General features: G+C 40.8%; 1 protein-coding gene across 1 annotated transcript in view; it reads left to right on the plus strand.

Moving 5' to 3' along the window:
* Positions 1-20,007: 20,007 nt before the first annotated feature.
* ELAVL2 (ELAV like RNA binding protein 2) overlaps positions 20,008-27,372 on the plus strand; it is a gene marked incomplete at both ends in the record, with an annotated part of 131,877 nt that continues 124,512 nt past the window's right edge. The window contains one exon of the mRNA XM_080708591.1: positions 20,008-20,054. The remainder of the gene's footprint in view (positions 20,055-27,372) is intronic.

The following is a 27,372-nucleotide window of genomic DNA, read 5'->3' on the forward strand; positions in this document are numbered from 1 at the left end:
TTTGCATTTACAATAGCTCCATGAAACAAGAAAAGCAAACACTATCATCCATTTTATACCTAGACACAAACAGACACAGTTTAAAAACCAGAATCTGGGCATACCGATCTCTTTCATCATCTTAATCAACCTTGCCTTGATCTACTCACAGCTTGCCAATACATGATGTTGAATTATATCTAGACTGCAGAGTCCTTTCTAAACCCCGAAGGTGGAATGACCCCAGGGAATCCAGATATTTTCCAAGTGAGCTCTTTAGTAATCTATGCAATTTGCATTCTTATATCCAGGAAAAGGGATACCAATGGCTTGTTTTCTAGAAACTTTATTTTTATTTTATTTATTTTTTTAAAATTAACTTATTTTTTTATTGGTGCACTGTATTCATACATCATAGTGGGATACAAACTTTTGTAGACATACATGCACGCATCGCCCAGTCAGCCCCCACCCGACTCTACCCGGTGGGCTGGCAGCATTGGGATTCCTGGGCAGAGACTTGCTAGAGTGTGTATCACTCTGATTTCCTACCAGCAAGGCCTGTAAAAACCAAATGTCTGCAAATGTACCAGCAGCACTGAGACCTGCCCTAGGCAAAAATGGTGAGAATGATCTGATTGGCTTTCTCACCTCCCTGTCATTTTCTCTTTATTCCTCTAGGGTCTGACTGTCCTTTGGCTCCCTAAGATTGTGCTGTCCCCTTTACTGACACTGCTAAAACCCAAGGTCTGCTGGGACAATATCTCTTTCCCTTCCAAAGTGACAGATTGTTAATCTAATATATTAATATACACTAATGGAAAAATGTTGTGGAGAATCCTGGTTGCTTTTAGTTAAAAGTCACTCTCAGAGAAAATGCCTTTATTTTTGGTTAAACAAACATGGTAGTAATTTGTAGCATTACCAGGCTGACATATGTGCATTTCTGGTACCCTTTGATCTCTATCACTGGGAAAATTGCTTACTCATTTTGAAGTAGGACTATTAGAAATGAACGAACAAAGTCAGGAGTAGTAGCTTGTGCTTGTAATCCCAGTACTTGGGAAACTCAGACAGGAGAATTGCAGGTTTGAAGCCAGGTTCAGCAACTTAGGGTCTCAGCAACTTAGTGAGATTTTGTTTCCAAATAAAAACTAAAAAGTCTGAGGTATAGCCTCGAGGTAGAATAACTCTAGGTTCTATCCGCAGTACCACACACACACACACACAAACTCACACACACACACACATACACACGAACTAACAACAGAAAAATATAACTTAAAAATGATTTGGTAGTATTGGGTTATAGAAGCAATAGCCACAAATATAGCAAGCACTAAAAATAGATCTTTGCCAGTAGAATGACTCTGTAATTTCCTAGGGTTATCTCACATATCTGTTCTTTCATTTTACTAACTGGAAATTGGAGAAAATCATGCTTATTCTGTGACCTCACAGCCATATGAATGTAAATAAAGTCTTCAGATAACCCAGCTAAATCTCTTCCAGCACAGCACAAAGTACAAATTTGGCAACTATTCCAATTAATCTGCTCAATAGAGAGAGCTGAGCCAGAATAGCTCCAGCCACAGTTTACTTTAACTCCATGTTAACTTAGCAGTCTGTACTGAAAAATCTGTACAGTTATTATTATTATTATTATTATTATTACTATTATTATTATCATCACTCTAAATCAATATTGCATCACAACCATCGTGGAGCTTTTTATAAACATATGTGCTTAGACCTCACCTCAGGATTACTGAGTGGAATCTCCCAAGGTAGCGACCAGGCATCTGTACTTGAAAAAAAACCTTTACAGGTAGGTAAAGGCACTGATATGCAGCCATGGGCTTTCTTCTTCTCACCGGTTTTTATTTATTGGAAAGTCACTCTGTGGCAGACACTCGTTGAAATACTTGACAAATATTTTTTCACTTAATCTTCACAGCATTCCTAAAAGGTAGCTATTATTTTCAATACCCATTTTACCAATAAGAAAACTGAGGCTTAGAAAGGCTGGGCGACATGTCTAAAGTCATATACCAAGGACATGGGAAAGGCAGGACCAGAATTCACATCTGCTTGAATACTTTTAACTGCAACAACCCTGAACCTGAAAAGCCTTCTTAATATATATGGATTGAAAATGGATGGCTGTATTTTATAGCTGTAATTTCCCACCTAGCAGAAGCTTCAATTTTGCTGCTTTGATTACCTGGAGAATATCCGGAGCGTACGGGGATTGTTTCATTTTATAGCCTTAAAAGAGAACCACTATATTCACGTGAAAGGAGACATGGTCTAATAGGTAAAAGATACTTTAAAATGATAAGTAAAATGTTTTGCTTCTTTTGTATAAAGGTCACTTTCTATCTCAATTCTTAATTCACAAACTCAAGGAGCTACCATATCTCATTGTAAAAAACATTATTCAGATATGAGACAATGTTGCACAATTTCCCTTCCAGGTCAGTTTTTTTTTATGAAAAAAATTAACAATTGTCTAAAATTATTGCTGATAAATAGTTTCCAGCATGGACAATGCAATTTTAGGATTTGTTCTTTCTGATTTAGGGCCGACACCAATATTTAAAATAGTGATGACTCATGTCTAGGATTGAAATTTGTTTTTCCTGAGTTTATACATTTTTCCCCTTGAATTGCACCAAAAATGTTTTTTTAATTGGCTTTAACTCATGCTCAATAAATTGGACAAAAATTGATTGCTGCAGTCATGTTTGGTTTAAAATTATTCAAGACTGCACCATGAGTCAAATGAGTGCAGGACTGAAGGCAAAGGCACTTTATGTCCTCTGTGACAAATAAATGTTTTTCCCAAGTGCTCATAATTCGTATCTAAAAATTAATATATGTCTGTAGTTCATAAAGCTTAAAATACAGTGAAAAAGCTTGTTAAAACATATCACATCAAAAAAGTTTTTTTCTTCTGCTGTTGGTTTTTAGTCCCAATGCCACAGATTTAAACTTAATATTCTTTTAATATAAATAACACCAGCATGTGGCTCTTGTTAAACTCTTGGCCATGACATTAGCATTTTTCTAATAGTGAGATAAAATGAAGAGAATTTTCAGTGACTAGATCATCCAATAGTGTTGAGACAGTGTGTCAGTTTCCCATTTTCTTAAGAGTGATTTTTTTTTTTTTTTTTTTTTTTGTGGTACTGGGGTTCCTGGAAGCCCTTCTACCTCCGGGCTACACTCCCAGTCACCTATTTTTATATTTTTATTTGGAAACAGGGTCTCTTAAGCCAGCGCAGCTGGCTTCGAACCTGCGTGATCCTCCTGTCTCCGCCTCCCAAGCGCGGGGATTACAAGCATGCGCCACCACGCCCGGCGTTAAGAGTGATTTTTAAAGACAAAAATTGAACGATAAGAGAATTGAATTAACTTCCATGACTATTCAGTGTACCCAAATAACAATTCATTAAATACCACCTGTCAGAAAACAAGTTTGGTTCAAACTCATTATAATTATTTGTTCTGTTATGTTTTTAATTTGCTCATATGCTCTAGAAAATATAAGTAAATCACTTTAAGGATTTTTCTGTTTAAAAATAAGGTTTGTTTCATGGGATTCTTGAGTGACTGTGGAAAAGGTTACAATAGAAGAAAATGTATGAATAATTAAATGAAAAAAAAATGAGCATTCCTTGGCCAAAATACAGATAGGCAGTAAAGTAAGAAAATCATTGATATTCTTGTATGTAATGAATATTAGGCAATTCTAATTGGGCAGGGTAATTGTATTTGATATTATAGTCTAAGAAACTGTCAGAACAATTTGAGATTTTTGACACATTTCTAAGTCATGCTTATTTTTTATGTGTATTAAGTCTCAAGACTTGTTTTTAATAAATGGATATTATTTAGTATATAAAGTATTAAAATCCAGAGCTTTTGACCTGATCTCTCTCTGAATCTAAGTCATCTTTCAGGAGGTCCTTACCTCCCAGTATCTAGCAACTGCTCCCACCTGGTGGCTACAAGGGCCTGAAACTTGAGTGGTAGAGGTTGGGATTTTTTTTTTTTCTGCTAAGAGACAAAAATACCTGGTTTTCAGATTTGTAAGAATGCATGCTCAGATTTTTCAAACCCAATAATGAATAAAACATAAAAGAAAAACATAACTACAAATCTAATGCCTATTACTTCAAAATAGCCACTCTTCACTATTCTGTTTCATGAAAATCTTTGCATATCATTAAACAGTAATATGTACTATCTTTTTTTGTTTGTTTGTTTCTTTTGGTCATCATGGGAATTTCTACCACTGAGATATACTCCCAGCCTTTTTATTTTTGAAACAGGGTCTCATCAAGTTGCTGAGGCTAGCCACGAAACTGTGACCCTCCTATCTCAGCTTTCCAAGTACTTGGGATTACAGGTGAGCACCATGCCACTGTGTACAACTTGCACTATCTTTTTTTAATGGATTTATTTATAATTGTTTACTGTATGGTTATGAAGCAGATATCTTAAAATATACAAAAACTAAATAAATCTCAAACCCCAAACAATGTTACTTGGTGGTTAGAATATCCTAGGGTAGCTTATATTTCTCAAAACCTTAATATATTTGATCTGAATCCCCTTTTTAAAAGCAGCTATCAATTTTATCTCTTCTCCATTTGTCAGTGATAGATTGTATGGCAAGATATAAAAGTATGATTATTTCTGTAGAAAAATGGAGTTTTGTCTATGTTGTTATATCTATTTTTCTTATGGTTGTGCTCTCTTTTAAGTGTTATTTTATAGGTAATTTCTGCTGTATATCTTAAGGTGTCTTTTATATCTAGAAAGTAGCTTGGAGGTTATCTAAGCAGTAGTGGTTACTGACTTGGGCCCTAGAGACAAAATACTGAGAATCAAATCCCAGCTTTCTCAGTTTCCTGTCATGTGATTTTAAGTAAATGACTCACTCCCTCAGCTACTTCATGGGCAAATGACTGGACTCTTGTGAGGATTAGCTGACCCAATGCTAATCTTCCCAGCACACAGCACACATTACCTCTGATCTTTAGCATTACCGGCCTAGTCTTCTGGAAATCACGAAGTTTAGTCAGAATGACTTGCAGAAGGGCTAGTTAGTAGGAGAAAGAACATCAGGACTCATGTCTTCTTACTCTAGAATACTAGGTAGGAATCTTTGCTGAAGGTCACAATTTGTCCCCATAGCAGTGTTTTTAAAGCCCTACTTAGGCACAAAGGTGTCATAGTACCATCCAGAGCTAAGCAGCCTGCCTGCCTGATAGTCTCTGGATCTGGTTTATCTCCCACTTGGGCTTATTGGCACAAAAGTAATATTTGTTTAAAACCCTATCACTTTCTTAGTATCCAATATACATATTTGAACCATCAAAAGACTTGCGTTATAGCCACGCTTGTAATCTCAGCACTTGGGAGGCTGAGACAGGAGGATCACACAGTTTGAAGCCAGCCTCAGCTACTTAGTGAGGGTCTCAGCAACTTAGTGAGACCCTGTTTCCATAGTCCCAGGTAGAAAAGCCCCTGATTCCACCTCCCAGTATCACACACACACACACACACAAAAAAAAAAAAAAGCTTGCGTTATTATTAGAGTCATGGATCCCTCTTGTCCGTTTTTCCTCCATTGCTCTTATTCTCTGACCCTGCTACCTCATTCCAAGCAAGAGGTCTTGAGTTTTAGAAAAAAGCTTCTTAACCCTGTTAATGTCTTGGTTCTGACTCCTATACCTTTTAATGTCTTCCTGCTTGGCACTTCCAAAGTTCAGTTGTCAGAAGGTGTAACCTGTGTCTGGTAGCTTTATATTTGTACTTCCCTCTGCTGACTTTTAAAGCCAGCGTATGACTCCACAAAAATCAAGCAACCTGATACCCTATGCTTTTCAGCAAGCTTCCTTTACTATAATCAGCCTGGTCTCCTCCACCAAAAAGTCCTGCACTTTCCCCTCCAAACCTCCTTTCATTTGCTCTGAACAAACTTGCCCAAACTGGTAGAATAGATTTATTTAAAGATCCTTTAAAACTGAGGACTGAATACTATCACATATATTAATATTTCCTCTTTTATACAGAACTTACAAAGAGACTTAAATTTTCATTTATCCTTTTGATATGACTAATATAAAGATAGACTTCTTTTAGTATTCATTTTACATCTAGGAAATATTAGTATTCTAAAAAAATCAGTGCTCTATGAGTTAAATAATGAGCACTGACATAAAAGAAAAGCTTTTCTTTTTATTGTCTGCACAAGGAATCTAGAAATATCAGCAAGAGGGGAAAAAGAAATTTCACAGTAAATTGTGTCAAAATAATTCAAGAAGATGTCTATTTGTTACTCAAACAGCTTAAACAGTCTGTAACACCATTCATTTATGTTATAACTTCCAACTCATGTTTACAAAAACTGACATTTCAAACAACTATATTCTCTAATTTCTTATGCCAGAATGACAGTGACCAAAATAATAGAATATCACTTCTATTAAAACAGTATCTTTGACCTCAAAATGCACATAACATCTGAGAAATAGATCTGAGAAATAGATCCTTCATTTAATCATATGAACATGAAGAGTTAAGAGGAAATGATAAGAAATGGCATTAAGCAAGAGCTTTGGTTATTCTGTGCATATCCCTACATGTTCCTTCCTCCTGCAAATTACACTTCCTTATAGAAATCTGAAGGTCACATGACTGAGCTTGACCTTGAGTCAATCTTATCAATTTGTAAGATGCTTTTAGGATGCAGATAGATGCCTATTGAAGCTTAAAATTAAAACTAAAAAAAAAAAAAAATAAGTCTGTCGTTGCACTGTGGCCTGCACAGAAGTAAGCTTCCCAAAAGTTTAAGATTCATTCTTTTATCAGATTGAAAACTTTTGTTTCCTTTCATTTCACTTGTTCTCTGAAAATCCACATCTGTAGCTGCATCTATATCAAAGTAAAGTAAGCCCAAGAGGAAACTGCAAAACTATAAACCATAAGCAACTCTTAGCATTCTTTTGATATTCCTTGACAATATCAAGTGGATTTTAGTTATCCATTTTGGTTTGTTCAAAACAAAATCTATTATAAAAACTTTTTATATAGTCTGCCTTTATATTTCATTGGATATTTATTTTGATAGGTTTTACAAGTACAGAGAACCTAAGAAATAGACAGCTAGAATGGAAAGTGCGTCTAACCTATATAAATGGAATAAATAGCCTATAAAAATATATGTGGAAAGGGGAGTAAGCCTAGGGAGAGGTGAGTGACAAGGACATTGAAACTAATTTCTTTCAATGCCATAGATGATGTCTTACTCTTAAAATATTGATTTAGAATTAACAGAATGTTAAATAAGAATAATGTATGCATGTATATAATTGAATAATAAAAGTATCCCAATATGAAATAAAATGTTTTAATTTGATTAGACTTCAGTGGTGTACATTTTACTCAACTTGATTTTATCAAGTAATTAACTGAATTATAACCTATACTTAGTGCCAAACACTAACATTTGAGCCTACTAAATTCACAATAGCCATAATTAATGCTAAAGAGAGTAACAGATTGCAGGAGGAAATTCAGGAAAACTGCTCTCTGTTTCTTAACCTTATAAATGTTACCTACATTCCCAGTGCCTCCTGTATGTCCCTGAAAATGAGAAATAATTTATGTCCTTCCATACCTCCTGGGGTTACAATGATAAATATGTAAAAGTACATTGAGCTTTTTGTGATAAAAGGTACTATAAAAATCTAAGGTGTTTTTATTATTATCCCAGTCAAATGGGATCTCAGACTCAGTTCCTTTTTAAAGACCCACAACTTTTTATAGGAGAATCATGAAATTGTATTGGGAAATATATTGAAGTCACATAACAGGACAGACAGAAGATTATATGCCTTCTGGGGCCCTCTTAAACCTGGTTAAAATTAGAAATGAGAGAGGATACTCATCATAGAATATATCAGGTAGGATATTAATGAGAGCAAATGAAAATATTTATTAAGAGACAGTATACAAAGGCAGGAATTCTAACTCTGGCTTCATGAAATAAACGTGCTAAGTGACCATTTTTGCTTTCATAATCATGTTTGTCATGTATTGACTGCTTCTTATATACTAGAAAGTTTGATTATTTTAACTCATGATTACATTTAATGTCATGGTGATTCTAAATTGATCATTATCATCATCATCAGGAAACCAGGGCTTAGAAGCAAAAAAGTGACTTGACTAAGGCCGCACAGTGGTAGAGTCAGGTTCTGATCCACATGTGTTTGAATGCAAAGCCCAAGCTCTTAACAGCTTGCAAAACTGTAGCTTCTAGGAAGGAAACTTTACAGTTTTTATTTAAAAGTTATTTTTGACAAACCTATGCCATTTAAAAAATGTATAGCGATATGGTGTACAAAAATTTAGAAGGATAAACCACAAAACACAAACATATTGTGAATATATTATATATAGCACATTCCCCGAGCTACTTAAACTTCCCAAACTTTTATTTTTTTTACTAGGACTTGCTAAAAAGTAATATGACTTCCATTAAGTATTTGTTGTCTCTCGTCTAATTCTGTTATTGTGACACATGATAGGCACTCAAAAGATGCTTGCACTAAATTGAAATAAGCTTTTTGTCAAAGATCAGAAATAAATATTAAGAAATAAGAACTGACTGTTGCTCATTTGATCCTTATCTGATGGTGAATATTAAATTTAGAATGAAACAGTTATGTCTGATATTTTTGGTAATAGAATTAAGATTGTTTATGAACAAAAACATTACAACTTTTAGATATTTCAAAGCTTCTGCTATTTTTGCCTTTATGCACCACAGAAACACTCTTTGCCTTAATTATATACTGTCTCATTTCCATAGAGAAGACTTAATAATAAAATCCTTTTAAAATAAATTTTATAATTTTGGATATTTTAGTATTTTTCATTTGTAATGAATTGTTATGCCTTTAAAACAGTGTATATATTATTTACAATACAGACAAGAGTGATTTTAATAGAAATTCTTGCTAAAAATTTTATGTGTAAGAAATTTTAAGTTATCTTTGAGTTTTTAAATCCTATAATAACTTAAGTTCATGGAATATCTTTTATTTTACATTTCAAATATAGTGAGAGTACATCTTTTAGCCTGTATGCAAATTTAAATCTTTAAAAATTACTACCTGTATGAGGAAAGAATCCTTTAAGCGGTATGTTTCCATATATTCAGCTTGATTAAGAAAAACAAAAACAAAAACCATAGCCTAAGGGCTTATTAAAACTGGCAATTTAAGCTTGCTTGAGTCTTTGTAAAAAGCAGGGAAATATCTTGTTTATCTGAATATTGAAGACAATAGTGCCTCAACTGCTGAAATTCCTTAAAAGATTATTTCTTAAAATGCTTATAAAGTAGTTGTTTTTCAGACCAGTATAACACTATAAAACTGATGGTATGGAAAAAAAATAGCTTACATAATTATACATTTTTTTCTCATTAAAGGATGTACACGTTATTCATTCATAATTATACTTGAATTAAAAAATAAACCCTTTAAAACATGTTCTCTATGTTACATGATATGAAGGATTGTCATATTTAACTCAAATATCTTTGAGCTTCCTAATGGCATGTTTATTTGCTTATCACCTTATGAGTAATAAGATAACCCCAAAGTGTAGGATTCTTTTTAACATATCAGAATGGCTTAATTACTGAAACAGAGAATAGAATCTTATCATCACTTTTTCCAACAAATTTATCTTTTTTCTTCACCCCAAAGTGACTTAAGCAGCCTTTATATTGTCAGTTACGTATACTCTGACATTGATCTAAGTTTGGGGGTTAAACAAAATAAAAATTGATTTTCTAAAGCCGTATTAACTGTGTTGCCAGTTGAAGGTACTTTTTTTATAAATGTTCCCAAGGCAAAATAGAAATGCTGTTGTGGAAAACGTAGAGCATCCTCTCATCTCCCTCACAAATGGATACCAGTGAACTTGAAACTGATGTACTTAGGACACAAAGAACAAGTTACAGTACTAGGTTGTTTGGGAATCAAGACTAGATGATCACTGGATATATGCTGGACATTCTACATTTTAAGTTTGGGAAGGACAATATTTATTCAAATAATGTAAAAAATTTTAAACCTCATGTCTATAAAAGCAGAGTTGTGTAGATATAAAATGTGCTGTGTAAACTAGATATTGTCAGCATAATACATGCCTGGGACTTTTTGAGTGTGCTGAATTACTCTGTCATAATGATCCAGGTAAAGGGGAAGGGAGTTGAGCTATAAATGTTATTACTGTAGGTAGCTACACAGGCTCTTCTGCAGTTGATGACGTCTTAAGATATTCTAAAAATCATCCTGAATCCCTCTGGAGGCCCTGTCCCTTTGATAAAAAGACCAAGTTCACTTCTGTTTTGGTAACTCCTTATCCTGTTGATTTGCTTTTCCTACAAGGAAAAGAAAACTTTGGACCTATTTGAAATTCACTTCTCTGTCCTCTGCTATGATACTGGATAGAATCCCCTTTTATGCCAGACTGGTTTAAATTGTTTCTTAATCTCGAGCGCAACAAACTTCAGGCAACTTTATACTTTTGAAATTGTTTATTCATAGTAGCTATGATTAAGAATCCTGGCTGAATGCTGTGTCCCTGTTCTACTCCTCCTCCTCACATCTTTTCCAAATAATTGTGAAGCTGGTGAGCTTTTCTCCTCTCACTGCCTCTACCCCCATATTAACACACACACACACACACACACACACACACACACACACACACACACACACACACACATTTTAATGACAGTTTACTTTAGTGGTCTATCAGCGGACTGCTGCTTTTGCCACCTGAATTTCAATTTCTTAATTTACAGCCCAGATAAAACAGAATGGAGCAGGATCCGGGCTGCTCTCTACATTGGGTTGGCCTTATCAAGCGTGAAGTTTGGCGCATTGCAAACCTATTCAAGTGATTATCTGTTGAGGACCTCTCGAGCCATCTCCATCTCTGCAGCCGGCTGATAAGACAGCTGTTTCTCTAGCCGCTGTGTCTCCCCGGGCCTCAGTCTTCTTCTGATTACAAACTCTGCCTTTGTCAACGTGCCCCGGTGCGGTCCCTTGCACTGTGGGGCAAGGGTTTGATCTGCACACTCGTGGTGTGTGTGTGTGTGTGTGTGTGAATGTGCGTGCAGGAGCCTGGGAGGGAGGGAGCGCTAGGGGGTGGGGAGAGGGAGAGTTAGAGACCAGAAAGAGGTGGGGGCAGGGCGGCTTGCCGAGCGCACTTGATAGCTCTGATTGACTGGTTGCTCAGCCCGGCTTTATTATTTCAAATTAGACGTGCATCGCACACAAGTGGAAACATAAATCTTCAATATAAGAAAGAGCCTCCGAGCCTCGGAAGCAGAAAAACCGTTTCTTCCCAGGTCCCGGTAAAAGGGACGACGAAAAGACTGATTGCTACCAGCTGAGACAGATGGTTTCCTTTAACTTTGGAAACTGCTATTTTTAATTACTTGTATTAATTTTGCATGAGATGTATCGGCTGCAGGAGGAAGTGGAGAGAAGGCTGTTAGCATCCCTGATTTTGCCCTTTCTCACCTCCGGCTTTTCTTACTGCACCCCTGCCTGGTCACCTCGATAGCCCTTTGCAAGGAAGCAGAGACGTGAGTTTATCGTCCTAAAAGTTACTCCTGTGTAAAAGAGGGGAGGAAAATCCGAGGACATTTGTGGGAGCGTTTAGGTAAATGATCGTCGATCCGAGGCTGCAAATGTATTTTCCGAGATACTCTGAGGCACGTGCAACAGATCTTAATCTGAATATCGGCAGGCAAATCATCTAAGAAGGAGCCTCATACAAATTTTGCCCAGAAAAAAAAAGTCATTGGGGGGCGCAAAATGAGGTCAGTCCCCAAGATTTATTGCGACACTAGTAATGTTTGTTTTATTTTTTAAACACTGACATAATTCATGTTTTTAAGCATAAGCAGTAACCTCGGGATTTGGGAGAAATTCTTCCAGAGGGTGCTATCTTACCTTTTTCCCCCCCCTGGAGTCCGGAGTTTAAAGACGCAACATAAAGAGAAAGTAAAAGAGGTTTGTAATCCTGCTCACTGCTGCCCTTCACTTGGTCTCCACGGAAGTGTTTGCAATATAAAGGGTCCTTTGCAAAACAGTCCTGGAGGTTACTCACCTTCCCATCAAAGACTGCTTCCGCCAGGGTGTGAATGGAGCTCAATCAAGAATGCCATAGGGGATCAAGGGTGAGCCTGGAGAAGTTTTTCTTCCACTCCCACTGGGAATTTCTAGGATTTAAACCCCTGGAGTAGGTTTACCAGACTTTCCGAAGACTACCTGGATTTGCATTTATTTTGTGTGAACACTGATGCAAGGTCTGCTCATCCAGGCAAGGGAAATGGAAAAGAGGAGTACAGTAGGAGGCACCCTGTGAATTCCGGGTTCTAATTCTCTTGGCAATTAGTCACCTTGGCCTAACAAAAGGGAGCTTAACTCAAAATAAGCCCGTCCCTAAGGGATAGGGCAGTCTTTCCTCAAAGTCCATAGCATCAAGCATTTCGGGAAAGTGCAGTTACTGATCTCACAGAGAGCAACTGTAAACACTGTACCAGGCATTGCAAACCTTTGTTTCAGGGTGTGTTAGTCTCTGTCCATGGTGCTGCTAACTCTTGCCCCATTCTCTTGTTGGGTTGCCACCCTCTGAACTTGCATTGGTGTCAAATTTTCTCCATAACTTTTCCTGTTCTTTTATTTTTTTAACTGTAGAAGGAAAGTTGACATATTACTTTCAGAAGAATAAAAGATTAATCACCAGGTTCTAATACAGATATTTCTTAAGCAGGCATTAAACTATTACATTTCCAATATTATCAACACAAAATCTCCCAATAGCTCAACAAAGTAACACAGAATAATCTCTAATTTATCTGAGAGGCTATATTGTTTGGAATTTTCACCCTAAGCCAAACATTGTAAACTATTTGTATGCTTTTTTTAAAGTTACAAGTACTTTACAGAGTCCTTTATTATAAAATGCTAAAATCATTCCCTCCCCTGACTTTAGAAGAAAGAGTCTTAAGGGGGTTATTTATCCTAAACAACATTGTGCATAACAACTTTAAGTATTCTTAGGAGTGGCAGTTCTTTTATAAAGAAACTTCAGTAAAATAATTAATTTAATTAATTCCCTTTTCAGCTTTGAGAAATACTCCTTTGCAACTTTAACCATATTAAACTATTTTCCTCCAATCTTTCAGCAGTTTCCTTAATCTCTCTCCTTTCTGCTGCAATTCAAAATGACGCAGAGAACTTTGAAGCTATATCAGAGCTAACATGATTTAATCAGAACTGAAATATCTTTTAAATGCTTTTCTAATGCATGTTCAGATACTGTGGATAATTCTTTCAAGCAGGAGTTGATTTACATTTTTGCTTAATCTAGACTGAGATGTTTGCACATAACCTTCACTAATTGCAAGAAGAATAGTACATGTTAGTGTTTTAGTCCATGACACATGACTTTCAAAATGAAATCTATATCCAGATATAAAATAGTGTGTTGTTTTTATTTTTAAAAGTTGAGAAAGTACATGTTGCTTATGATTTATCTGCCCACTTAAAGGTTTTTTAATTTAAAATCATCTGTTTTGAGTAATAAACTGGTATTTTAGGATATTTTTAATTTCTTAAATAATTTACGTCCATTTTACCTATAGAGAAAAGACACATTTTTGAAGATGGCAATATTTTGAAAAATACTGTTCCTCTACCCAAACTGAAAAAAAAAATGGAATCTACAGCATTTAGCCTTTTGTATTTCAAGTTTACCATTTTCCTTGTATTATCTTCATGTACCACACATGCAGATTTCCATACTGCACACCACTCCCAGTTTTCTATCTCCTCCATCCTTTTGAGTATATACCATTGTAACCTAAGAAACTTAGGGGTATACACATGCATCAAAAAAGTAAAACAAAGTATTAGTTTCCACCCAGTTAGAAGACAGTTATATAATTTTAATGGTGAAGTTTTCTTCAAGGGGCTAAGAACTATGAACACATACAACTAAAGCAGTATCAACTTAAGAGCAGGTAACAAGGAGAAAAGAATTCACTTCATAGATAATTCTGATTGAATAATGGTATTTTACTTTTGCCTAAATTGTTTTTAAGAATTTTTTCTTTGTACTGAGCTGGGGGTGAGGAGATGGGCTGGAGGAGGATGTCAACAAACCAGTCTTCTGTTATTTATACAACTGTTGCAGATATGTATAGTTTTTCTGTCTTTTTTTTCTCTTCAGCCCCTTGACTGGATTATATCAAACTGTTTTGCTTTTTCCTTCTTCTTCTTTCTCTGAGTTTCACTCAGGTATAGGAAATCTTTTTCAGTTAAAATTAAGACCTCCTCCACCCCCAGAGGTTGTTGTTATATAAAAACTTGGTCGGGGAGCTAAGAAATGATACTTATAAATGCTAATTAAAAGATATAAACATAGAGTCAGGCCTTCTTTTCCCACCTCCAGTCACTGTCATGCAAAGTAATAGAACTCAGACCTTGTTATATGGGCTATCCAGGAGATAAACAGTTCCCGGGTTTTTTGCCATGAATCATTTATGGAGACTCAAGGACACTCTCAAGAAACACTGATTTACTTTTCAGTTCCAAGTCATTTTGCTATCACACCATCTTTTCCTTTCCCCTCCACGAAACTCCACTTTCCTGCAATCTTTAATTCGTACCTGTGCCTTCTCTCTCTGGCATTCTCAAAGCAGTAACTAGTAGTAAATAAACAGGTAAAGGAATTTGTTCAGAAAGGCATGTGTCTCTAGGGAAGATATATTGCATTGTGTAAGAAATGTACATACTGTATAGGAAGTTGGTGCGACCTTTAAAGACTTATAGAAGAAATTCTGGCTGGAAAAGAGCATAGGTCAAGTGAATTTTGTGTCTACTTTACATCAAGATGATTTGGAGAACCTCATTTTCATTAAGAGGAAAAAATAAGTATTATAAATAAAATTGTATTTCAGCCTCCTGAATGTTAATAAAATATTGGATTGTAGTAAAGCAGTCTTCATCTACACAGAAGAAATATTGACAGCACTTGGCCTTCTGGTTAAAGTTTCTAAATCCTAAGAGAAGGAGCCCGGGTAAAGGTTCAACTATCTTTACTGTCAGCAATACATGTGTGGTTCAAGAACTGTACTGCCAACAAATGCAGAGTGACCTGTTCTAATTTTATATACAATTGCTCTTTTTGAGAGACATCATACACCTCCAAGTCAAGGACCTTATTTCTACTCAGTACCTGTTTTCCAGGACAGGATGTTTATCTTACCCTTTTCTGTTCTGACATGCAGTGAAAGCGAATTAAAACTGTGCAGTTCTATTTGAAGGCATTCTGACTTCATTTTTATCCTAAAAGGATACTTAAAAAAATAAAGATCTACAATACACACATATTAAAATAAGAAACAATTGCCTAATAACTCATACAGAATACTGGTATACAGATAGAAAAAGACAAGCGGGCAAGTAATGGATGTACATTCATCCTTTTCACTCAGATCAAAGAGAGGGAGCTCTAAATGACTCATACATACCGGACTGAGAGTTTAATGTTTTAAAGAAATAGCCAAAGATGCAGCAGTGATGGCAAAGGAAATGAATCTTTCGGAAGAAGAAAGATTTAAGAGGAAAGGCGATCTTGCCATATCGCAAACTCTGATAGTACAGTTCCAACCCTCCCGCGTTGCTCTCTCCCCATCTCCTTTTGCTTCTTGCATTTCCCTTCGCCGCCAGTGTTAAGTGTGTACCTCCCCGCACAACTTACCTTGAAACGGGACTCCATTGAGCTCTCCAGAGTGACACAGGCTTATGGCCAATCCTATCACGCAGCCTTGCCTAGGCGGTCTCAATGGGAACGTCTGGGCCAATCAAGAGCCTAGAGCGATGAGCAAGTTGCGTTGTGGCGCGACTCGGCGTATACTTCCGCGCGTGCTGCCCGGGATAGGAGCCTGGCAGAGCAGCTGCACACACGGCAGTGCGGAGGCAGAGAAGGGGTTGGTGATACGGTGCTATAAATCTGTGGTCCAGTCCACCTCCCTTTTAAGACGTCCTCCCCCCTTATTTCTGTTCTCACTTAGAGATGCAGCAGCTTACTCCTGTAGCGACCTACTAAAAAGCAACAAGGAGAAAGACATCGTCTTTTTGAAAAAAACGTTCTTTCGTCTCTTTTCTTTGTTCCTTGGTTTGTTTTTCTTGCCCCTTTTTGTTTAGTTGAACGGCAATAGGAGGGTAGTCTCTCCGTCTTTTTAAACTCTGTTTTTTAAGTTTCCCCTCCCCTTTCATATTTTTTTTTCGCCATCTCTTTTAGCCTTGGACTTTGGGGTCGAAAGCATTTCTTTTTATTTGCTTCTTTTAAGCCGAGCACAGTTTAGGTTTCGTGCTGTCTTAAGAGAACTATCCAGCAGCTTCTTGCTCATCCTTATTGGGAGAACTGCACCGTTACTTTAAAAACACACATACACAAAAACCTTAAGGGAGAAAGGTAAGTTTCGGTTTGGTTTCTTTAATCATTAGTTGCAGCGATGTGCTGGCAAACCCAGAAAACCTGTAAGTGAGCGGAATACAGAATATGAAGTTAATTGCACATGTTTGCCTCATTTCAAAGCTATTGCTCTGCTTTTTTTCTTTTAAAAATATATATATTCTAGAGGGCTAGACTAAAAGACAGTGGACGCATGCTTAACGTACTGAATATTCTAAGATGTCAAATGGCAGAAACTTAAGTGGTAAATGTGGCGAGGGTCGAGCAGGGGTACAATGGGAGATGTTGAGTGAGCTTCGGGATGGAGGTTGGAAGTTCGTTTCGTGGGAAGAGAGGGATAACTTAGGTGCCGGGGGATGCATGCCTCTACTTTCCCAAAGGAACCGGGAGGACCGGAGAGGCTTTAGTATCGTTAAGGGGATTCAGAAGCCTGGACTAGCAGATTAGTCCAGGAAAAAGCCCCGGTTTAATTGCATTAACCAGATAGCATGTGCTGGTGAGATGGGATTGCCAGATGGAATTTAGATGCTGCACCAGGCAGTGAGTTGTAGTTGACTGAAAAAAGTACATGCCGCCTGAGGACTGGGGCTGGGCTGGGGCCGGGGTGGATAGAAGCTGTCAAAACTCATCATTGCAAGGTATGCGGGCTCCAATTCACGCACGCCAATTACCGTAATTCAGATTTAAAAGAAGATAGCCAATTTGGGGTCGAATCCTCCAGCTGGTACCGGATATGAGATTCCCTTTGTTCAGAAAAGCGTAAATAAGATCCTTAGAGCTGAGCGTGTGAAGTGGCGGCTGCCTGTGCTGGGCGCTGGGAAGTGGATTCCAAGCCCTGTCCTTGGTCCTACACGGCTGAGTCTGCCTTGGGGAGAGGGGGAACCCCTTCGCAGCCGCGAGGCTTCGCAGCCACCCTCCAAGCCAACTCAGCTACGCAGCCCTCGCCCCCCTCCTCACCGCTCCCCTTCCTCGAATAGCTATTGTTAAACTGACGCCGGGAGAAAGATGGTTGGGAACGAGGAGCTGGGCAGACAGGCAGCACGCTTGATTTTAACTTTTGCGATTTCTCAGGCTTTAGCAGAAAACCAGCTGGCTTGCCAGGGCAAAAGAGCGAATGCAGGGTGGACGTGGGAAAGGCAGAGGGTGTTGGCGGGGCGGGGGTGGTCGTGGTAGAACCAGGTACTGGCTTTGCTTAAGAGAAGTTTAAATTACTGGCACGAAGGGGTGTGGGTGAGTATGTGGCGTGAGAGCGCCGGAGGTGCTTGCGAGTCAGAGGATGGGGAAAAGGTACAAAGCCGGCTGAGGCTGCTAATTTCTCCTGCTCTCCACCCCACCCATCCTCAGTTGGGTTCCCAAAGCCAAAGGACGCACTGCCAGCCTCCGCCAGACTCGGCTCTGCCAAGGGGCGGCGGGGGGGGGCAGGGATGGCAAGGTGGCAGTGCCCACCAGGGGAGCTCCGCGGCAGATAGGACCTCGCGTGGTCATTGTTGCTTAATTTATGCCCAGCACGTTGCTACGTACCCACCTATTTCTTGTCCGTAAAGAATTAATAGGAGAGCTATACAACTGTGGCAAATTGGAGGTTGGAAACGTTCCCTGTTTGCCATTTTCAAGTATCAGTTAGCAAAACTGATGTGGAGACTGGGTATTTTCTCTGGTAATTACCAGCTGCAGGTCTGGCTTTATTGTGGCCAGGGTGAGAGAAAAAGTCAACCATTTAGTATTTACTCTTAAACACTGCTGGACTGGGATGCAAGTCTCCCTACTTCCCCCGAAATGCACGGATTCTCTCCCCTCCCCCACCGAAGTACGAACATTCCTGGTGGTTAGGATTCTAAACCTCAGTCCCTCTCCACACCCCTACTTACTAGACCTATCCTCAGGAAGGTGGGGGTGGGAGATGAAGCTGTTTTATTTCGAAGGCCTACACTATAAACTGCAACCTATAAAACGCAGTGTGGAATGGGAAGAAGTACAGCGCAGATAATAGTAACTGGAAAAATTATCCTGATTGAAAACCAGTTCTTAAAGGTCAGGGAAAGGGTGTTTGTGTTTTGGGAAATGTAAGGATGGGACATATGGGCCCATGAGACTTCCGTGTAAAATGGCCCCTTAGATGGGACACTTGAGTAATTTGTCAAAAATTGAGCAAATAAGTCTGCAAAAAAGAAAAAAATGTTGAGTGTGTCTTAGTCGCCTCTTATGGATTAACTAAAAAAAAAAAAAAAAGAAACAAAACTATTTCTCTTAGTTATTCCCGTCATACCTTGAGTCTGCCTTAACAGCATGCCCTTCCTGCCTCTGCTTCCCTCTTTAAACCAAGTGCTTTGGCACCTTGCTTAATAAAGCTAACTTGTTCTGGAATTCCCCAAGAAAATGCAAGATTTTATGTAGACAGAAGGCGTTTGGTAGACTTGGGGAACTGTTGAGAGAGGTGTCTCCCCTAACTTGGAGAAGCCAGCTTCAGAAAGTATGGCGTAGGACATCTTAAGAGTTTTAGGTTTGGATTGGCAAATTAAGTAGGCCCATTTTCACCTAATGTTTGAAAACTGGCATTAGCAATCCTGCGTGCCTGGGATGGGAATATTATAATTAACTGTTCTGAGGGAGGTCAAAGAGGAGCAGGCGCTTTGAGTGCCCCCTCCCCCCAGGAACCCGTACAAAGTCATATAAGGTCATTTCATTGTAAATCTGCTTTGGGGTGACACAGAAATGCTGATATAAAACCAATTAGCTATTTCCAGTGTCTCTAGTCTGGTTCCCCTAAATTGGAGGATGGCCTGTCTCCATTTCGACCATGGTTGAGTCCCTACTTTACCAGGCTTGATGTGACTTCGTTCAAGAGGGTAAACTTGCCTCCCCATTCCAGCCCTGGGTTAGAGGAGTCCTCCATTGTCCCCCCACCCCGCCAGTCGCATGGGGGCGGGGAGCCCTGGGCGCCCTTAGCGGACCTTGCTGCATCAAACCCGCATCATGCCCTTGAAGCTGTAACCTTGGTCACGTTCTTGCGGCGACTCAGTCGCCCACTGCTCACTTCCTTCTCTTACCTCCTGTTATTTCAGGTAGGTATGACAGGTTATATCTTTAAATTTTTCTTGGTGGGGGAGAAGGGTTAAAACGAAAGCCTTTTCAATGAAAAAAAAAAAACACCCATAAAACCCAGTAGGACAGGTGCTCTCATAATTAAGCCGACGAGCAGGTGTAAAAACGTGCTCTCACCGCGTGGCTCGGGGGTCGGTTTTGACTCTCAGTTACGGGTCTGGGTTGAGGACAGACACAGGTTTTTCTGGGGTAAAAGGGATTGAGCCGGGCGAGGGGGCGGGCCCGGGCAGAGCCGCGGCGGGACGCCCCCTCGGAGAAGAGCTGGCCGCTGCTGGGCTTGCGTGGGGGGCACTGGGAAGGATGTGGCTGACGGCAGGCGCTGGCACAGTCGAGTGCAGGATTTCCTACTTTGTGTTTGAAGCAGAGTATAGCACCCCGTACAGGTACTCCGGGCTTATTTAAATGTCATATTCTATCTAGAGAGGCAGGGAGGCGCCGCGGGGGAAGGGGGGCTAAGCCTTTAGTTTTCCGTCGAGGGACGGGACCTTTTGGTTGTGAAGCCCCCCCCCGGGGGGGGCTTTTAACTGTTCTTGCACTACCTAGAGGCGCGTGTGTGATACACGAGACACGCGTATGCCAAAGTAACCCTCGCCCGGGGCGCCGCTCAGACCCGCGGTTAGCGCCCCGAGCCTCGGGGTTTGCAAACTCGCACCTGGGATGGGTCTGGCGGCTTGAGTCCCCGCGGGGCGGCGGGGCCGGCGGGGCTCGGAAGCCGGGGCGGCCGCAGCCCGTGCGTCCGGCGGGCTTGGGGCGGCGGGGCGGCCGGCGGGGTGTCCGCAGCCCCGGCGCCGCGAACTCGGCGCGCCCCGCCTCCTGGCGTCCTTCCAGGCAAGCCCCTCCTCCCCGCCCGCTACAAACGGCGGGACCGCGGCGCTCGGGCGTCACTGAGGCAGCAGCCGCGGGCCGAGGAGGGCGGCGGGCGGCGCGGCGGGCTCCGCCAGGTTGCAGTCGGCTCCCCGCGGGCCACCGCCTCTGCGCGGCGCGACCACCGCGCGGTCCCGGGCGGCGCGAGCCGGAGCATCGCAGCGCGAGTCGTCGCAGGCAAGTGCGGGGCGCGGGGGCGGGTCGGCGGCCGCGCGGGGCGCGCGTGCTCCGCCCCGGGGGTTCGGGGACCCCGGTGGGGGCGGCCCCGGCTGCCCGCCAAGTTCCTCCAGCCCGGCCCTGGCGGCGCCTCGGCGGGCACGGGTGGCGGGGAGCCTGCGCGGGCGTGGACGTGTAGCGCGAGAGGGGAACTGCGCCGAGACGCAGGTGAGTGCCTTGGAGGGAAAATGGGGGCGGGGGCCTTTCTAGAAAAAGGCCAGGCTTCCCGGGGATGAATGGCCAGCCCGCCTCGTGGGAGGATGTGTGCACGGCGTCCTGCTGCCCAGCTCGCCGGGGGCTGGTGCCCGGCGTGTGCCCTCTTGGTCGGCGCCTCCTCGCGCGCTCCGTGGAGCTCCCCAGGCACCTCCAGGCGCCTCTCAGCCGCCGCGCCGTGTGCGGAGGTGGCGGGCGCCCTGGGCGTCGGGGCGGGAGCGGTGGGTGCCGATACCCCCGAGCGGGTGGGGCGCGGTGGGCGCAGCCGCGCGAAGTCCGGCTCAGGTCGGCGCGCTGGCCGGTGGTGCGCCGCGCGGCGAGCGCCGAGCGGGCGAGAGGTAGGCTCCGGGTTTAGCAGACTTTGAGCTCCACCCGCAGGGCCGGCCAGCTGCGGCCCCGGGTGCGAAGCGTGTTCATGCACCGGTGAGATCGAGGACTCGGGGGGAGCAGCCGGCCTCGGCTCACCGGCAGGTGCTCCTGCAGCGGCGTGACAATGGCCAGCAATCACCCTTGCCAAGGAAAGCCCACTTGTTACCTTGGAGGGCATGAGCGCAACACCCTGCCTCTAGGTGTGAGCCCAAGCCAGGAGTCAGAACTGTCCAGGTGGCCATTTACAATTGTGTGCATATTTAAGGATTATCTGCAGGATAAACATTTTAATATCTTCTCTCCTTTATACATTTTCCGAATATGTGGAAAAAGGAGGAATTCTCGCCAATGATCTACTCTTATTTAAACACCCCCCCCCCATGTGCTTAGCAGTACCAGCAAGGACAAAAGAGCTATTAAAAACTTAACCTTCTTGTGATTCTACCCTTAATAATTGTCTTCATAAGAAGAGCTCAGTCTCAAAACTTTTGGCAAATAAGTCCATTTAAAATCACTCGAATGCCATTTGGGGCCATTTTCCTCATTTCCTTAAGTAAAATCGGTTCCTTTGAAATTCTGCATAGTTGCCCTTGAAGACCATTTTCTCAAGAATCGTTTTTCCAGAATCTTTTGAGTTTATCTTATATGCAAGGTCCTACGTTGTATGGAAGCCGACCTGGTGAGCGGGTGGAAAAGCTCGCCAGCATCTAATTTCTCATTAGACCCTCTGGGTATAGGAGTAGTGACTGTTTTGCTGGATGGACTGGAATGTTAACTGTATTTTCTGGCTGTTCTTTATAGGAAGGCTGTAGGAATGGTAATTTAACACTGCTCAGATTGAGTAGAGGGTAGACTTCGGGAAAATTCTCTTGGGAGTGTGGGAATGAGAAGAAAACATCTGGAAGATAAGGTGGTAGGCAAGAGAGTGGTAGGAAAATTGTGAAAAAAACCTAATCATTGAAATTTCTGTGATTCATTCTTTTTCTTTTTCCGTACCAGGGATGGAACCCAGGGACATTCTATTTCTGAGCTACATCCCCAGCCCTACATTTTATTCTTTATTTTGAAACAGGGTCTCACTGAGTTGCAAAAGGCCTCACCAAGTAGTAGCTGAGGCTGTCCTTAAACTGAGATCTTCCTGTCTCAGTCTCCCAAATGCTGGGACTACAGGGTGAGCCACCAAGCTTGGCTTCTTTTTTCCTTCCTAGGAGGTTATTTTTTGTATTTGTGTGATTAAATGGGCCTCTTGTTGCCTATTTAGGTAACTTTGTGTTGCCATCTTTTGGGGAGTGAAGTTTTTTACCCCTTAAAAGACCCTTAGGACTTTAAGGCCTAGGACTTTCCCCCCTTTTCTTTAGGTGTTTTCTTCCACGTTGTAGGGTCTGATGTTAGGAATCTAGAATTAGTGATTTCAGCTGGTCATACTTTTACCCGTTGGTGCAAGACAATTTCTTTTAGGATATGCTCGATTTATAGAACAAGTGCCCCACACTGGTCACTGTACACCAGCCTGTTATTCATTACAGATCCTTATTTTTCTTTTCTAGGCCCAAGATGTGTTGAAGTCTTTTTGGTTTTGGTATGTTGCTTGGTTGGTTGTGGTTAACACTTGTACCACACAGAAACAAGGTCCTGTCCCTGTTCCTGAAATTTTAGTTAAGACCCAGCTTCTGGTAGGCTAAGGAAGAAGGGCCCTGTAGCAAGTGGCCTTCCTACTACCCCATTCCTTAAACTATTATATTGGGGTGTTTTTTTTAACCACCGTCAGCTATTCTAGATTTTGGAGCTTTTCATGTTAACGTGAATATAATTCCAAAAATCCGTTCTCTTCTAGAAGCTAGTGTCAAGTTCTCTTTAAGCACATGACAGGTATCTAGAAAACACACATCCAAGCTGAGATCAACCTTTTTATCTTTCTTTTCTGAAAATTTTTTCTCTGTGTGTGTGTGTGCGCTCCCATGCGTGTGTGTGCGTGCATTTTACTTGGGATTAAACCCATAGGCATTCTACCTCGGAGCTATATCCCTAGCCCTTTTTTATTTTTTTGTTTTGAAACAGCATCTCAGGGTCTCTGTAGGTTACTGAGTCTATATTGCTGAGGTTGTCTGTGAACCTTCCATCCTATCTCAGTCTCCCAAGTACTGGAGTTTCAAGCGAATCCAGCCATTCCTGGCTAAACAGTTTTTTTTTTTAATCTATGATGCGTTTCAGGCATTAGCATGGCACAAAAGCATCACAGTGGCTTATTCTAGTAATCAAGAAATTATTCTTAATGTACTTTTCCCCCCAAAGAGCTGGATACTGTAAAACACACCATTTTCTTCTTTGAGCTCTTATTTGCATGGTAGGGTCAGTTCTTTTGCTCTTACTTGAAATCTTATAGATCTACCACATTATCACATTTTTATTACCACCTTTTCACTCATGATGTTTGTGTGGAAGTGGGAGAGGCCGGAGGTGTGTGGTCTTTAGCGTGGTCAGGTTATTTTCTTTGGTGGCATGATGGGGGGCTGTGTAGGTAGAATGATACTGGGCCTGGATGGTGTGCCACCCTGTGGAAAAGCTGTCCATAGCAGCCCATCCACCTCAGCTCTCTTTCCTAGGGTATTCGGCTGGACAGGATCAATAAGCTACCGCGTTTCAACCTTTGTAAAGTTTTAGTTAGCATGGATGCTTGGTTAGAGGTATGGCTGTTTTATGGTGTTGGTGACCTGTGTACTTGTACGTGCCCCCCCATCTTGAAATTGTTTAGAATATTTGAACAAAGGGACCTTACATTTTGATTTTGATAGGGGACCCACAGATTCTGTAGCTATCCTATTTAGAGTCTTTCCCACTTGTATTGTTGCTTTAATGATATCTTCTAGAACTGTTTGCAGGCTTTATGCAATAGAGATGCCACACCCAACTCTGGGGCATATAACACATGTGGAACGTTCACTTGCTTTGGCTCCTTTCATTTTACTGATGTGGAAGTCTTCACTCATTCTGGTAATGCACAGAATCCACATATCGTAATTTAATTCCAGATCTGCCATTTCATATGTTTCCAATTTGGGAAGCACATTTATTGTGTATTTATTTGGTTTCAGGTAATAGCTGGCTGACAGCACTAGTTAACTATTCTTTTTGGATTTCAAGTACTAGAAATTTTCTAAGCAGAAATAGAAGGCACTTATATATTTGAAAGACAGCATTTTCTTTAAGACTTTTCTGTATTAAAATATACATGTTTTATTATAGTGTAAATGGTAACTTTTAGAATCTGAAAAGTAGAAATTGTTATAGCAAGGTTTTATCTAGTATTTAGAAAAAATTTGCTAACAAGAATGAACTGATTTAGCCTTTAGCTTTTACGTTATACATCTCAACTTTTGTTTTAGTAAGGTCGCTAGGAGAACTTAAAATTTTCTATATGTCTAGCCTTGTATTGCATTTTACAAAACAAAAGGCGACTCTTGTATGAGCAACGGTGTGTAGGTGTGTTCTCTTATGCATCCTCTCCTTCAATACCAATGCTAAGTTTCTGGAGATTGGTTTTTATAAAAAAATAACTGTTTTTAGGGGTGGTTGTTATTTGCTCGGAGCTCTGGGTTAGAATTTGAATGCATCTGTTTCAGTGATGCTCTTAACTGCATGTTTCCCTTCTGGCTGTTGCCAAATAGTTGTTATGTGATGGCAGATACAGATTTTCTTTGTAAAAAGATATTTTTTATGTAGAGAAGGATATGGGTTTAGAAAGAAGGAGACTAGGTAAAATAACCAAGAAGGATCATAAATATTTGTGGAATGGGGTTAAAACCAAACCAGTTTGTAGGTTGTCTTTTAAACTGCAAAGTTTAACCTGTAGTTTAACTTTTTAACCATGATGGCTGTTTCTTCTTCTTTTTTTAACTTGCAGTTTCCTATTATACATCTATGTTACTGAACATAAATAGCAAATAAAATTTTGATAAACAAAACCCCTTTCCCACTTTAACAAATTTCTTACTTAAAAATAATTTTTATCAATAGATATATTTATGGCAAAACAGAATAAAATGATTAAAAAATGTTGGAGGTTTTGCTTTAGCACCAGGTTCTTCCTAGATCAGGGTACTTATGTATTTTTTCCTTGTTTATTCTAGTAGTGATAGATAAATACTGGGCTTTTATTTTTTCACTAAAAAAAAAAAATTGTGACATAGAAAATTTACATTCTAAATGACTAGCTTTTCTTTTGCTTCAGAATTTTGTTGTCGGAGGCTGTTCATTATCCCAGCAACGTTAAAGACTACATTACTGGAATATTACAAACACCTCTATTTTTATAAATATTAACTGGGCAAACTGTTCATTCAGGATGAGATTTTACTTCATTTTGCTTTTTGTTAGCAGTGTCAGAGTCACTTAAAGTTTGAGTAAACAAACACTTTGACTAAATTTTATCTCCATATGAAAATAGAGTGTTAGCTGTTTTGGAATTCTTAGGTTTTTTGGATCTTCTTATTGTGGAATGATTGTAAATTTAAACCTGTGTGTGTGTGTGTGTGTGTGTGTGTGTGTGTGTGTGTGTGTGTGTGGCACTGGGGTTCCTGGAAGCCCTTCTACCTCCAGGCTGTACTCCCAGACCTATTTTTATATTTTTATTTGGAAACAGGGTCTCTTAAGCCAGCGTGTCTGGCTTCGAACCTGCACGATCCTCCTTCCTCCGCCTCCCAAGCGCGGGGATTACAAGCGTGTGCCTCCACACCCGGCCCTAAACCTTTTAATAATGTGGGATCTGAGTGTCTTAAGACACTCCTGTACAGTTTACTGGCTTGCCTTTCGGAATATGTGGTTAAAAGGAGCCTTTACTTGAAAACAGGACGGTAGAAATTGGAGTTGCCTTACTCTGATGAGAGCAGGATGGAGCCTTTAGATGGGCTCTTGTTTGCCTTTGAGTTAGCAGTGTGGGCTTTCGCTTTCTTGGAAGGATGACTCCAAGCTTGTTGGGCTCCTCAGAGTTTGTTTTAGAATCCATCCTGTTTTTGTAAACAAATATTACACATGTAAGGTCTTCCTGTGAGCACAGTGCTGCCAGTTTATCTGCTGAGTTGTCTTGCCTCAGTAGGTTTTGTCACTTAGGTTGAAATTCTTAATTTAGCAGAGCCAGGTGGAAAATACTGGGCTGGAAGTCAAACTTTCCAGCATCTGGTTTTGGCTCAGTTGCCTATGTCCTTGGTGTCTTAACCTTGTGTGTGTGTGTGTGTGTGTGTGTGTGTGTGTGTGTGTGTGTGGCTCCATGCTCCACATCTCAAGGACCAGGTAGTAAAGATGAGCATTTTTTTTTTTTTTCCGGTGTTTGGGGATGGAACCCAGGGGCATTCGACCTCTGAGCTACACCCCCTGCCCTAATTTTTATTCTTTATTTTGAAATAGGGTCTCACTAAGTTGCAGAGGGCCTCACTAAGTAGCTGAGGCTGGCCACGTTAAAGACTGATCCTCCGGTGATCCTCCGTGATCCTCCCGTGTCAGCCTCCCAAATGCTGGGATTACCAGCGTGTGCCACCACGCCCGACAAGATGAGCATTTTGAAGTACAGGATTTTTGGATGTTTATTGCATTGGAGAGGTAGTGATCTGTCCTTCCAATTTTTTGTTTTAATATATTATCACAAAACATATTTTTGGAGGGTATTGGGGATTGAATTTTAGGGTGGACAGGAGGTGGGTGGACTACCTCCCTGCTTTCCTTCCATCCTTCCTTCCTTTTATACTGGGAATAGATCCCAGGGGCCTTCTATCTCTGAGCTACACTCCCAGCCCTTTTTTATTATTTATTTTGAAGCAGGGCCTCACTCAGTTGCTGAGGCTGGCTGTGAACCTTTGATTCTCCTGTCTCAGCCTCCCAAGTACTGGGATTACAAGCTTGTGCCACCATGCCAGGCAACCCTGGGGCATTCTACCTTCAGATCACACACCCTCAGCTCTTTTCATTTTATTGTTTAATTTTGAAAAATAAGTTCTTGCTAAGCTGCTGAGTGTCTCCCTAAGTTGGTAAGACTGGTCTTGAACCTGT

The sequence above is a fragment of the Muscardinus avellanarius genome, assembly GCF_963383645.1.
Source record: "Muscardinus avellanarius genome assembly, chromosome: 13".
Lineage (NCBI taxonomy): Eukaryota > Metazoa > Chordata > Mammalia > Rodentia > Gliridae > Muscardinus > Muscardinus avellanarius.